Source organism: Cupressus sempervirens, chromosome 4 (genome assembly GCF_028749045.1).
Source record: "Cupressus sempervirens isolate cs-2001-9-10 chromosome 4, ASM2874904v1, whole genome shotgun sequence".
Lineage (NCBI taxonomy): Eukaryota > Viridiplantae > Streptophyta > Pinopsida > Cupressales > Cupressaceae > Cupressus > Cupressus sempervirens.
Genome location: NC_143121.1, coordinates 625,951,277 through 625,966,814, shown reverse-complemented (window position 1 = coordinate 625,966,814; position 15,538 = coordinate 625,951,277).

Here is a 15,538-nt window from a genome sequence, read left to right as displayed (position 1 = left end):
ACTAGAAAAGTGGGCCAAAAGAACTGCATGTCAAGGAACTATGATCAAGATGCACAATGATTACATATGTGTGTACTGAGATGATCAATCTCAGACACGTCATAAGGCTAATGTCATGGAAGGAACACTCACTAGACAAAGGAAGATGGCAAACAAAGGAAAAACATCAACCCCCTCATGGCACTTTAATAATGACTAGTGCATGTACAATAAGGCATGAGACATAATGAATCCCAATAATACAATAATATGCATGAGTGTCCTCAGATGACACTATTCGAATCAGAAGGCAAAATAAGGTAAAACAACCGAAACAAAAATATAGATGTAGTATGGCACTTTATCTCATTGTGTTTGCAAGAATGCATACACATGATGTCTAAATAGACCAGAAGAGACATGAGATTGATACAATATATAGTACAAGTCATGACGAATCATCTAAAGCAAAGAAATTGATCCCTAGACTTGAAACAACCAAGTTATCCACCAGAATGCAAAAATGTAGAAGACTGAATATAATGTGCCTATAGAAGAATCTGAAAAAGTAACCAACATCACTAGAAATAGGTCAAAAAGACCTTTCCAATAATATAAAGAATTCCCAAATTGGATCGGATGCTCAAGACATGTCTCCTGGAGTGCAAAAAGGAACTCTAAACTTTGATAGCAAAAAAAGTGATCAAAACTACATCAAAACTAAAAAACTCATATACCACTATGATGGGCTTGGAACCAGCTTTCCAAAGATATCTTCTTTTTAGAAAATGAAGTCTATATACTCAAAATATGAGCAAAAATGTGAAGGTAGGTCCAAATAGAGCCCAAGAAGGTGACATGAAATGCTGATGCAGTGCTGATGTGGCATTGACATCAACAAGTGACAAGCCCAAATATGATGTTCAAATGACCATTGAGAACCAACTTTAACATGGTATCAAAGCACCTGCATGCAAATACCTGTCATAGAAGAGAGAAGCAAAAAGATATGGAGGTTGAAATTGCCAAATCCATAGATGAGACATTCTTGATGAGCAAAAAGAGAGATTGCTATAATCAAAAGTGAATCAATCTCAATTAAATGTTTACAATGAGAGATCATCCTTATAAAGGAGATCGAAACCCTAAAAAGGTCTAACCTAGGTTGCATAATAATCAATAAAAGAATTAATTATTATATACCTAAAGTTTAGCTGAAGCAACTAGAGTTAATTTGGAAATATCTAATTACTATAACAATTATTGCTCCCACCTAGTGATGGTTTTTAGTGTGTGAACTATTTGATATTTCTAGTTACTTGTATGTATTCAAGATGTTATGGTGATTTTAATAAGATGAATTTATATGAGCTTAGGGCACGATTATGTATGTGTTTGATGGGAAGTGGCTTGCAAAGGGGACCAAATCCCTAAAGAGGTTGTCTAGGTAACTCTTTGTGAGTAGTGTTAAAAAGTGGTAACATGATCATTAATTGAGTTTAAAATGAATTAACAGTATCTTAGTTTGATACCTCACCCCTGTCTTGGGTGCTAGTATAGGATAGGATGGGAGTAGAGAAGGTACATCGTTGTGACCTTGCTTTATTAGTATGTCTTGTCTATACGAAAGGATATTGATGCCACATAGAGTCACTAGGGCACTAGGGTCCTAAGGGACTACTAGGGTAACCTTAGAGTTGATTCGCATGACGACACTTGCCCATATACATATTAAGTTTCCTAAATGTCTTTGTTGCCTCTGGGATTATATGTTACTTGTGTACTTGGTACATTTAAGATAGATTGCTATTAGGATTCCTTGACCTAGATTCTTGTTATGACTTTTCGAATGTTATCTATATAGGACTTGAGATTATCTCCTTAACATGGTGGGAGTGGTCCATTTAGGTTCCATGAGGTTGGGTGGTAGTGTTTCTTATACCATTGACGTCTGACAACTAGATGCCAATGTTGGATGTACCTTGTGTAGTTGTTCTATTCTTTTGATCTTGTGATTATGTTCTAAGGTCATATTCTGGTATATTGTACTTTGATTATTTGAGATCCTATGAGATGTTGCATATTATTGTGAAGTATATTCTTTTCTCATTTCATATCCTATGACTTGTACATAGGGTGATTATGCTTAATGTTTATGCCATGTGGCATCATATGTACTTGTATATTTTGTCATGTGATTTTGTACTTATGGTTATTCTATGACATCGACTTCCTTGACTTATCAGATTTAATCTTAATAACACTTATGAGTGTGATTCAATGTCATGGAACCCTTGAGAGATGTAACTGTTATTGTATTTCTTATATATGTATATGAGTTATTGCTTTCTCTATGTTATCTCTTGTTTGTATTAATCTTTAAAAAAATGTTTAGCAAACTTAGTTACTTTATAGATTAATTTCTCTGGGGTTCCCTAGTGGAGCATTATAGATAATATGTAATATTATATCAAATGTGAAATGCCATCATTCCCCAAAACAAGTAGAACTACACCACAAGGGATGAAAAACACATAAGAGATACAAATAAAAGTCTTTTTGGGTCAACATCATAAAGATAAAAAAGAATTGATGTTACCATATTGCAAGAATCCAAGTAGACTATACAAGGGCACATTTATGAATGATAGCACAACATGTGATAACATATAAAGAACAATGATACAAATAGAAGAATGTGTATAAAATGTTTGATTAAACTTTATAACCCTATACCAACAAAGAAGCAAAGATCATCTAAATAAATATAGACAAGACATATAAAAAGAAGCACAACATGAGGGAAACACACTATAATATGAAAAATTCAAAGACTACCATGCTAGAGAAACCACTTCAAGCATCCTGCCTCCCCCTCACCCTCACCTCCATCTCATTCTATATCATTAGGGACAGATGGGAAACTTACAAGATGACCAATATCTGACATAATAGGAAGAATAGCCAGATCCGAGCAAGGATTCGAATAGGATTCATTGTGCTTGATACTAGGAATAAGTGTTAAATATTTAGAAATCATGTTAGGAAAAATATGATCAACATCAATAATCTCATATTCATCATCACTAATATGTATATTATCATTAATAGCAATAACATCATGATCAAGAGTGTCTTCCTGGTCAAGATTAATAAAAATAGAATCTAATTTATATGAATAGAATCATCATGTTTATCTATTTACATGTTATTGTTACGATTTACTTCCTCCAAAGGCTCAAGAATGGGTTTATCAAAGGAAGATAAGGGTTGAGAAGATGACACAACTTGAGAAGCAAGAATGTGAACCTTAGCTTTATCTTGATGGTTCTTACAACACTTATGAGAATGTCAAATGAATGTTTTTGTTGGATACAATTGTTAATTGTGTATTATCCTTGATGTTGCACAAATGTCATATCAGTCATCAGACAATGTCTACCGAGCTCCCAAGGTTAACAAAGGAAAGTTAATGTCTACCGAGCTCCCAATCACAAAGGAAAGTTAATGTCTACAGAGCTTCCAAGGTTAACAAAGGAAATTTAATGTCTACCGAGCTCCCAAGGTTAACAAAGGAAAGTTAATGTCTACTGAGCTCCCAAGGTTCACAAAGGAAAGTTAATGTCTACCGAGCTCCCAAGGTTAACAAAGGAAAGTTAATGTCTACCGATCTCCCAAGGTTAACAAAGGAAAGTTAATGTCTACCGAGCTCCTAAGGTTCACAAAGGAAAGTTAATGTCTACCGAGCTCCCAAGGTTAACAAAGGAAAGTTAATGTCTACTGAGCTCCCAAGGTTAACAAATGGAAGTTAATGTCTACCGAGCTCCCAAGGTTCACAAAGGAAAGTTAATGTCTACCGAGCTCACTCAATTTGCAAAGGATTTTTGCAGGGTTTGCAGTGTTTATTGAGCTTCATTTGGTTAACACTAGAAAACCATTATGGAGCAGTGATTGCCGAGTTGGGTTGGCCAGCAAAGGATTTTACTATTTTGATATTAAGTTTAATTGTTTCATGCGGCTGACTGATGTAATGATTTTTTTTTTGTAACCTATATTTAAGCCGACTTGATAATCTGAAAGGTATATATATAGATGTTCAAGTTGTGAATTGGAGTGAGAGTGAATATATGGATGAGGATGAAATAAGGGAATATTGAGTGAATTTTGATGAAGGATTAGATATCCTGGAGGAGCTACAAAGTTGTATTCGATCAGTAAGGATTCAATAAAGTAGAAAAGAGATCTGTAATCAACAAAAGATAAGTTGCATATCATTTAGGTCACCTCATTGTTGCTTTCTAATCATTGTAACAGTGAATCTAGAATCTCTTAACAGAGTTGGTTTAATAGCCATTTTGTAAATCCTCTAACAAGGTGATAGTTCAGTTGAATTATTCTCAAGACCTCTAACTAGGCCACTCCTAATAGGGTGATTAAATCCTCTAACAAGGTCACACCTAACAATGTGTTTTGTAACCTTTAACAGGGTTGGCTCCTAACAGGGCTCACTTCAAAAGAGTGAAAATTGGTGACTAGTTACTTGGTGGTTTTTCCCATACTGGGTTTCCATGTTAAATCTGGTGTCTCCTATGTTCATTTATCTTAATCTTTGCAAGCATATTAATGACTATGAATGCGAGATAATTAGTAATTAGTTAATCTACCAAGTTACATTATTCCTGCACTATTTACCAAGTATCAGCAGTAAAGACATCTAAGGGATTTATTTTTGCAAATATAGTTTGTGGTAACTGATTCACCCCTCACCTCTTAGTTACTTCATCTATATTTCAACAATTGGTATAAGAGCTTTTGGTGCAATTGGTATCAGAGCTTTTGGTGCTTGCAAGATAAGATTTCAAGGATCTAAGCCAAAGATCAAGATGTCTTATAAGAGGTAAATTCCAAGACTTAACAGGGACAACTTCTTAGCATGGAAAGGGTTGATGAGACTTCATCTAGCTTCTATTGGAGGTACAAGAATAAAATACCTTGATGAAAAATATGTAGAACCGGTTGGTACACTATCTATCAATGATATTGCTGAAAAGAAGACCCACAATATTATGATGATAGATATAGCATCTGCTCTAAGTTATGAAGAATTTGATGACATCAAAGGTTGCAAATCTGCTTTTGAAATGTGGGAAAAGCTAAAAGAAATCTATGGAGGAGATGATAATGTAAGAAGAGCCAAAGCAAAATGTTTGAGAGGACAATTTGATCAGATGAGGATGAGAGAGGATGAAAACATTACAAAATATGTTGAAAGAGTCAAAGCATGTGTCAGTGCGATCAAAGCATCTGGAGGAGATATCAAGGAAGAGACAGTTATAAGTAAAGTTCTTAGAACTCTACTTCCCATCTATGCAATCAGAGTTTCTGCAATTCAAGAAAGAAGATGTGAAGAAAATTATAAGATAAATCTAGAGGCCGTAGTTGGAAGATTAACTGCATTTGAACTAGACAACTTTGACAACTATGTTCTAGCTTCCAAAAACATTGAGTCAGCATTTGAAGCCAAGCTTTCACTCAAGGAGAAAAGTAAAAAGAAAAAGGAATCTCAGTCAGAAAGTGAAGATGAATCAGACCAAAGTTCAAACAGTGATCTTGAGGCCATTGAAGCTCTACTAGCAAGGAAATATTCTAGAGGTAGAGGAAAATATAAAGGTAAAGTTCCTCTAATCTATTTTTCATGTGAAGAAGTTGGTCATATTGCTGCTAGGTGCCCAAACAAGCAGAAAAAAGATGACAAGAAAGGTTACAAGTACAATGGAAAGAAAGACTTCAAATCATTCAAGGATAAAGGTAAGAAAACATGTTTTATGGCTAAAGATTCTAATGATTCTAATGATGAAGAAGAAGATGGAATTGTCTAAATTGCTGTGAAAGATGAGTCTGATAATGATGAAGAAATGACACTCATTTCTCATATGAGCAAAAATGATACATGGATCATAGATAGTGGTTGTTCTCATCACATGACTGGTGATAAAACTAAGTTTGAATACTTTGAAGGCTATGATGGTGGCAGTGTAAGATTTTGTAACAATGAACCTTGCTGTATAAAAGGAAGAGGAAGAATCTCTCTAACCAAAGAACTTATATGTTTATAATGCCTACTGGGTAGAAGGACTACAACATAACTTGTTGAGTGTGGCACAACTACTCAATAATGGATTCAAAGTAGAATTCATGCATGGAAAAGCAAGACTGTTGGATGATAAAGGAAAACTAATTGGATCAGGCACTCAAACAAAAGGTAATTTATTTTATATTGAACTTGGTAAATGTTCATGTTTTATTGCTCAAGTTGAAGAAAGTTGGTTATGGCATAAAAGGTTGTGTCATGTAAATTTTGATAACTCGGTAAAGATAAGAAAATTCAAGAAAGTGAGAGGCATTCCTAACATAAAGAAACCTGAGGTCGATTTATGCAAGAATTATCATATTGGTAAAATGGGAAAGACTAGTTTTAAAAGTAAAAACTATCAGTCTGAAGATATATTAGAAATTGTACATACTGATTTATATAGACCCATTGGAATTGAAAGCTATACTGGAGAAAAGTTCTTCATTCTTTTTGTTGATGATTACTCAAGAATGATGACTGTCATGTATCTAAGGAACAAATTAGATGTATTTGAGAAATTCAAATGGTATTTGGCCAGAGTAGAAAAGGAAATAGGAAAAATATTGAAATGCTTGAGGTCAAATAGAGGAGGAGAATTCATTTCACATGAGTTCAATAACTTTTGCATTGAAAGAGGAATCAAAAGACAGATATCGGCCCTTGGAACTCCTAAAAAAAATGGAATAGTTGAAAGGAGGAACAGATCTATCATGGATTGTGCAAGAACCTTAATGATTGAAAAGAACATTGCTATCAAATACTGGAAGGAAGCTATCAGCACTGCAGTTCATACCTTGAACTGAGTACAGCTTAAAAAGGACTCATTCAAAACTCCCTACGAGCTATGGTATGGCTATAAGCCTAATGTAAGTTATCTAGAAGCATTTGTGAATGGTGGAACCTACAACTTGGATGGAATAAAGTCATGGGTACCATTCTCTACTTGAAAGTGATTAGAAGTAGGGATTAAAACAAAGGCAGTATTCACAAATTTACCATAAAGGGTCAAATGAAGAAATATAGAACCTTGAGGATGATATAGGAAGCCATTACAAGTTTGAATCCAAACTTCATATGTGTCATGAGAATATTTATTCAATCATTTGTTAAAAGGAAATTCTTCATTGATAACATTAATTATGGAAGAGGGATCAATCAAAACCCTACAAGAAGAGATGTGAGAAACCCTAGTAGTAATGTAAAGAGGATGATCAAGTGCCTTGATAAGATCAATGGTGATAAGAATTGAATACTTAGGTTTAGGTGGAGGAAAATTAAAAGGTTTAGAGTGGGATTAATCATGATTAACCACATTATTAGCTTCTTATGCCTTGTCATCATACGTGATATTAGTAACATGAGAAGAAGGGTGATTAATAACATTTTCTAAATGAGAATTTAAATTATTAGTGTTGATTTTCAAGTTCTAATTAGGAGGTGCAATCAACTTATTTGTACTATTAACCTTAGCATCGGTGGATACAACATCAAAATAAATAAGATCTTGAATAAAAAAATTTCAGAGCATAACATCTTTGAGTATCATGGTCAATCTAACAATGATATTGACAAAAAAGTGATTTGATCAAATAATTTAGGAACTTGTTTTCTATTATCTATAAGGTGGATAGGAGGAAGTTTAGTAATATTAGGATTAATTAACTTTGACATCACAACATGTAAAGCTTCAGATAGTGAAGTGTAATTATGATTAGGATGATACATAGAGGAAAAGGTAGTAGTACCTTTATATGCAACAACAACTTGATAATCTACTATGTTGGGAGTCTTGTTGATTTTGATGTAGTTGTTAGGCTTAGAATAATTATTTTTATGAATGATATCATCACTCTTATCAATAGTTACAAGATCAATTATAATGGATCTCTCAAGCTATCTCACTTGTAATTAATAATGGTGAAGAACTGCACAAATATGTGAGAAGGAAGTATACTCACGAAGGATAATATTATCTCTAATATATTTTTACAAATTAGAAATAAAAAACATTGAATATAATGATCATGCAAAATATAAGATATTTGATCATACAAATGTTTCAATCTACTAATAAAGCCACTAAATATTTATTTAACATTTTATTTAAATCTGTTAAATAAATTTGGTCATGCAAGGTAGAATGACAACTAGGGAAAAAGGATCACCCAATTACTATGAAACCTCACTGAGATAACATAATGGAAATGAAATAACCAAGAGGCAACACTAGAAAGAGAGAAAGCAACATATCTTTATTGATTCAATAATTTACTTCATTCATGCCGGGCTATAAGGCCTTCCTGGTTATGACCAATTAAAAAGATTTAGTTACAGAATGGATTCTTCATACATCATGCATGAACTATGATCTTCTAGACTCCAAAATTCTTATTCAATCCTCTAAAATTACTTCCCCAAGCATGCCCAAACTTAGAACTTGACTCCTTATTTATACTTGCCAAAATGGTTTACAAAAGATTATCAATTTGCATTGGATAAAGAAACAACCCAAAATAGGTCCACCCACTTCCTAATGACCAACCCCATACATTAAATCCTGATCACAAATTAAATACATAGGTTGTCTCTCAAAGAAAAACCACACAAATAATAGGTGAATAAAGAACAAAGCATCATAAAAAAAAATCAAATAGGCCACTGAACATGCTTGGTGCACAAAGAAAAGGACAACTCGGTGAACATGTGCAATGAGCTAAGTCAATCCAACTTGATGGAAGAAGAAATAACAACAACTGCCAAGAAGGTTCAAGGAAGTAACTGAGTACATCCACTATGAGTCAAGCAGGATAACTAAACAACTCGAGATTCTCCTACATCATTTTGAGATCAATTTTGATTTAGCTTTTTGAATGAAATAATTTGAATTTTTTTTAAGGAATCAATAGAATAAGAAGAAATACCATTGCAAAACTTTATCCTAAAAGTTCATGTGAACAACTTACCCATGAGCCTACAGTGGTGAGAAAAAACACTACATAAAGTTTGAAAAGTCCTACATGAATTATATGCTATTGTTTACCATGATAAGTCTCAAGATGAGGTATCTCAAAATTTTGTGGGATAACATCATGAAGGATTTCTAGAGAGAGGATTAACAATGTCACATGTAGAATATTGTACATAGATTGAGTGAATTAATCCACTTTTTATAAATCCAAGATGGTTTGAAGTAGATTACTAATGGTGGGATTGGAAGATGCAAATAGTAGGTATAGACACATGATATGTATTAGAAAGGTTGTTGTAGGAAGCTTAGGGAAAATGCAAAGTGGTAGGTGGAATATTTGAAGAAGTGGGAAGAGGATTATAATATGTGAAAGGCATAAAATTGTATAAAGGAAATGAAGAAGGTATCAAAGTAGGAGAAACACTCATGGAAAGTGTGGGGTTAGGAAGACCAAAACTTAGAGGATTAGAGACTTGTGTATGAGTTGTCATAAGAGGTGACACATAAGTGGGAATGCAAGGTACACAAGTTGAAATGAGAATGTAAGGTTCAAAAATTATGGAAGGAGGATTATATTCTAAATATTAAGCACATTCCATCAAAGGATTAGCACAAGTATTAATAAGATGATGAATACCACACAAAATAGAAATGTTATTATCATCATGGTTAAGAAGTTTCTTTATAGCTTCAATCACGACAACACTATTGGGGTTTTGATTTTCTTGCCCAAGTTAATTTAAAAAAATTTCAAACTCGAGTAAATTTATTAAGTGGGGAAGGAGGAATTCTTGAGGCTTCACCTTCATCATGGGAAGAGTTAGAAGATTTATTCTTATTAAGATCATGAAGGAAGATGTTAGTATCATCATAGGTCCTACGAAAGAAAGAGGAAACCTAATCAAAAGATCCTATGAGTATATGACTTATTTAAACATGATTTATATAATTTGGAATGAATGTGATAAGGCTCATTAAATGAGAGATTACAATTTTGTTTTGTTTTAGAGCATATCATCTTTCAATATCATGGCCAACCCAACACTGATAATGATAAAATTTTTTTTGATCAAATGATTTAGGCATTAGATTTATAGTATTGATTGGACATATAGGAGGAAGTTTAATAATATTCAAATTAATTAAATTTGACATGAAAATATATAAAGGTTCCAATAGAGAAGTGCACTTATGATTAGGATGATACAGAGAGGAAAAAGTATTAGTACCTTTAGAAGCAACAACAACTTGATCATCTATTGTGTTGGACGTCTTGTTGATTTTGATGTACTTGTTAGGCCTAGATTTTTTTGTTTTTGATGAATGAATACATCACTCTTATCAATAGTTATGAGAACCATTAGAGTGGTTCTCTCAAGATGGCTTAGTTATAATTGACAATGGTGAAATAGTAAAAGGGAAGTATACTTAGAAAGGAGAATCTTATCTCTAATGTCTTTTGTAAATTAGAACAAACATACATTAAATGCCATGCTCAAGCACTAGAAATGATATATGAGTATACAAATGTTTAAATCTACCACTAAATTCATTCAATTTTTATTTAATATTATGTTTGCAATGCATTAAATCGATTAAAGAAATTTGAAGACCACTATTGTTTTAAATTATTGAATGAAATTAAAAAGTTTTTGAAAGGAATAAAAAAAAAAGGGGATTTAGAGAAATACCATTATAATTTTTTTTGGCTAAAGGTTCATGTGAATAACTCAGCCATAAGCCTATAGTTGTGGACAAAATTGAAGGAAGCTCAGGTGCAGAAACAACTTCCTACACTAATCTCATAAGGAAAGTATGATGCAAATCCTATTAAAATCTTCTACACTTACAGATTCAATATCATGTAAACAACAATATTGCAGTCAACCATGCATATAGAAAATAGATAGAGAAAGGAACACATAACACAAGGATTTGCTGGTGGGGAAAAACCTTTCGGTAAAACAACCCCACCCCTTCAGGACCTGCACAATGTATTATCTTCAACACAAGGTTACAATACACTTGCAATGCAAGTTCAACATCAACAACATAAGACTCCAGTAGCTACTCGCAGTACCAACAATACACCTTTTTCGCATCACATATCTTCGCAACCCTAAACAATGCTTATAACATGTGCTTCACTTTAGGGCTACTCCCAAAGGTAAACCGTATTAGGGTTTTACCATTCTCCGAGAAAATAGGAACCCCAAAAAAAATTTTAAACCCCACTATTGGGGTAGAGTGTACAGTACTCAAATATCTTAGTTGCCACATGTCTTCACCTGTCGTTGAATCTTCCTAACATAGCTCTTACATGTCATAGGAATCCGTCATAACCGTTTTAGTCATGATCTCCTTATACACAATTCAAGATGTCGACACATCAACATTATTTGCAAGAAATACATTTTACAAAACAAATAATAAGAATAGGAATTATACAAGGTTGAGACACCTTATTCCTAACAAAAATCACTACAAATGGTTTGTAAATTTTGAACATGAATCACAAGATCACTCGCACTATTGTAAGTCTCAAAATGAGGTATCTCAACATGTTGCAAGATAACAACAAAAAGGATGTCAAGAGAGATATTATTATCAAGGTCAAATGCAGGAATGTTGTAAATGGATTGAGTGAGTTTAGAAACTTGCTTCTTTAAAGTGGGGACAATTTGAAGTAGGCTTCTAATAGTGGGATTGGAAGATGCAATATTAGGCATATACACTTTATGTGTTACCAAGGTCATTGTAAGAAGTAGAGGGAACATTGAAAGTGCTAGATGGAAGATTTGAAGAAGTGGGAAGATGATTTGAATATGTGAAAGGCAGAACATGCTAAAAAGGCAATTAAAAAAGTAACAAAGTAGGATAAATAGTCATGAAAGTGTGGGGTTAGAAAGACCAACACTTAGAGGATTAGATACTTGTGTAGAATTTGTAATAAGACGTGGTGCATAAGTGGGAATTCTAGGAATAAAAGTTAAAATAGAAATGGAAGGTTCAATGGTTGTGGAAGGAGTATTATATACTAACTCTTAAGCACATTACATAAAATTATTAGCATGAGTATTAATAATATAAGAAAAGCCATGCTATTGTCATCGTGATTAAGAAGTTTCTTTATAGATTTAATAATGACAACACTATCAGTGTTTTGATTTTCGTGCACAAACTAGTTTTCTAATTTGTCAAATTCATGAGTGAGTTTTTCAATTTGGTAAGGAGAAACTCTTGTGACTTCACCTCCATCATGAGAAGAGTGAGAATTATTCTCCATGATAGGGTTAAGGTCATGAGTGAGAATGTTTGTATCATCAACATGGGTCATAGGAAAGAAAGAGGAATCATGATAAATAAATAAAAGAACACAAGTCTATGACTTCTTCTAATGTGAATTCTATAGATTGGAATTAATTGTATAAGTTGTCAATAGAACTTCATGAAGCCAAGATTACCTACATGCAAAGATACCCTATCATTGAAAAGAATAAAATAACAAAGCAAGTGTTTCCAGGCTTTGAAAATATGAAGATTATATTATTAGATGACACAAAATAATAAAGAGTACAATGATCAATCCTTATGAAAGATATTAATAGTTCTAAAATAAGAAACCCTAAAAAGAAATAATTTAATAATTAATATAATTATTTAATTTCACTAATGCATAAAGTGCTAGCTTAAGAGAGAAGTAAATGTAACTTAATGATCAAGTCAAGATGACTTAATACTTAAGTTATTTCTTTATCATAACACCCCTTAAGATGAGTGACACTTCAACTACAAAATATGCATGAAAAGAAAAAAAAACTACAATGCAAAAAAAAAAACTTAGGTCCCAAAAACATGGCCGAATAAGGTACCCAATCACAGCTAAATCTTTTTAAAGTGGAGAAATAGAGAAAAACCCATGAGAAAAACTCTACCCTAAAAATATGTAGAAACCAGTGAAGGACTACATAAGCCTCCAAACTAGAGAATGTCCTAGAAAATAGGAACAAAAGAATGATCATGAAGAACATCACTGAAGCATGAAGAAGCTACAAATATTGTCCAAAAGTATCTTATGATCTAAAGAACCTCCATTGTAATAGAACATGACCAGGTATAGAAGACTATAATCTACATGAGCGCCTTTAGAAGACACTACTCAATTTAGGAGGAAAATAAAGAAAAACAACTAAAATCAATGATATTGATGACATTAAACACCAAATCCCAAAGAGATAATCAATTGAACATGGAAGATTGATTCCAAAATAGGAATGAAAAGAAAAGTGTTCATATGGTAAATGATCCATCTCACTAAAATGCATAGGTACCCATCCAATGCATCTACCTAGTATATAGGAACAAATATTGCATACATTATTGATTGATAAGTAAGATTGAAAAATGAGTGTCAACGCACTTAATCATCTTCACTATACATACCGAGTATAAAATGGAAGCCAAGCTAGAATAAACTATAGTTGTTGCCGAACACAACACGCTATAGTAGATGCCAAGTGACACAGGATCCAATAGGTGCCGAGCAAAGAAGGAATTCAATAGGTGCCAAGTGACACAGTAATCCTATACAAGCTGAGTAATTTAGGAATGAGTAGATGCCAAGCAATCTAGAATAGATGGTGTTGAGCATCAGTATTACTTCATGTGCCAAGCAATGCAAGAACAATATAAAAGTTTGTGCAATCACAAGCCAAGATGTAAAATGGTTATGCATGACTCATTGATAGGATAAAAGGATAAGATCAAATCCTCACAATCACCTATGCAATCCTCATGCAACCAATCAGAAAATTGGAGATTGCATACAGCCAATGGGTGAATTTCAAGGGTTTGAGTGGGAACATTTGAATCAAGGATGCATAACAAACCACTAATCCTTATAAAGGAGTCTTGATGCCATTGAACGGACAAGAGAGAAGTGTGAAAAGAAGAAGGAAAAGTAGAACTTGTTATTGCAAAACATTGGTGTCAAAGATTAAGAGAAAAGGACAACATTTACACATCTAGTTGATCAGAACAAAACAAGGAACACAATCAACAGATTAGATCTAGCAGAGATCAAGGGATAGAAGAGCATATCAAGTACTTGAGATCAAAATTAGAGATTGCATTAGATTAGGTGTATTATTCTAATACTCTCTCATAATTGTATTAGGAACTTGGAAATCCCATGGACTTGGGCAGGTTTAACAACCTTATGTAAATCCTTTAACAGGGTGACATTCTAAGTTGAATGTTGTTAAGTCCTCTAACAAGGCACACTCCTAATAGGGTGTAGAAATCCTTTAACAGGGTCACATTTAACAGTGTGTTGTAGCCTTTAACAGGGCAAACCATAAGAAGTGGTTGAAATCAATTACTACAGTAATTTTGTGGGTATCATCCCCACCCTAGTTTTACCTTCTTATTCTTGGAGGGTTTCAAGGTTACCAAAATCTCAAGTGTTATGTGGTGATGCATGTTTGTTTCTCATGATTGTTTAATGTTTATATGCATGCATGTTAATTTCATTTATATGTGATTAAGGGTTTAAAAGTGGTTAAAAGGCCAGTACTCCTAATTCACCCCCCTCTCAGAAGCATTCTTCCCATTAAGACATTCCAACAATTGGTATCAGAGCCAAGTTCTCTCAAGAATAAGCCTAACAACTTGGAGGAAAAAATCTAAAGATGGAAGTTTTCAAACTTGGAAAGATCATTGAGAACCAAGTAATAGATGTGCATCTTGCTCTACACAAGGTAGAGGAAGCTAGAGAGGAATTAAGAAAATCCTTAAAAAGAAGGAAGGAAATAGCTATAGCCAAAAATGATATTCACTACAAGGAGATTGACACCACACAAGTATTTGCCAAAGGAGATTCCAAAGAATTTGATGCAGCAATAGCAGAACTGATGGAGAAAAATAGAGTACAAGTAGAAGAGATAAGAACTCTTAAGATAGAGCATGAATCACAAGCCATGATGCTATGTGAGATCACTGAGCAAAAGAAAAGAGCAATTGAGGATAGAGTCATGATGGAAGATGACAAAATAAATCTTGCAAAAAAAATTGAAGAAAAATGTACTAAATTAACAAGGATCTCAAATATGCAAATGGATACACTTGCCCAAATGATGAACCTTAATCATGAACTCAATATGAAAGATATTGAGATCTCTACTTTGAGGATGCAGAATGAACAACTACATAATGAATTGAATAGAGAAAAAAAAATAGCAAAGAATCTCAACAAGTCAAGTGAAGCTATCAAGTACCTTGAACAGTTGCTAAAATCCCCAAGATCAGCCCATGATACATTAGGACTTGGATACTCCAGCACTAAAGTTGGGGAATCATCAAAAAATGCTGAGCAAAGAAGTGACAAAGGTAAGGATTCCAAACCCACTTTTCATTACTATAATAAAAAGGGGCATACTGCTAATGTTTGTAGGAGTAGA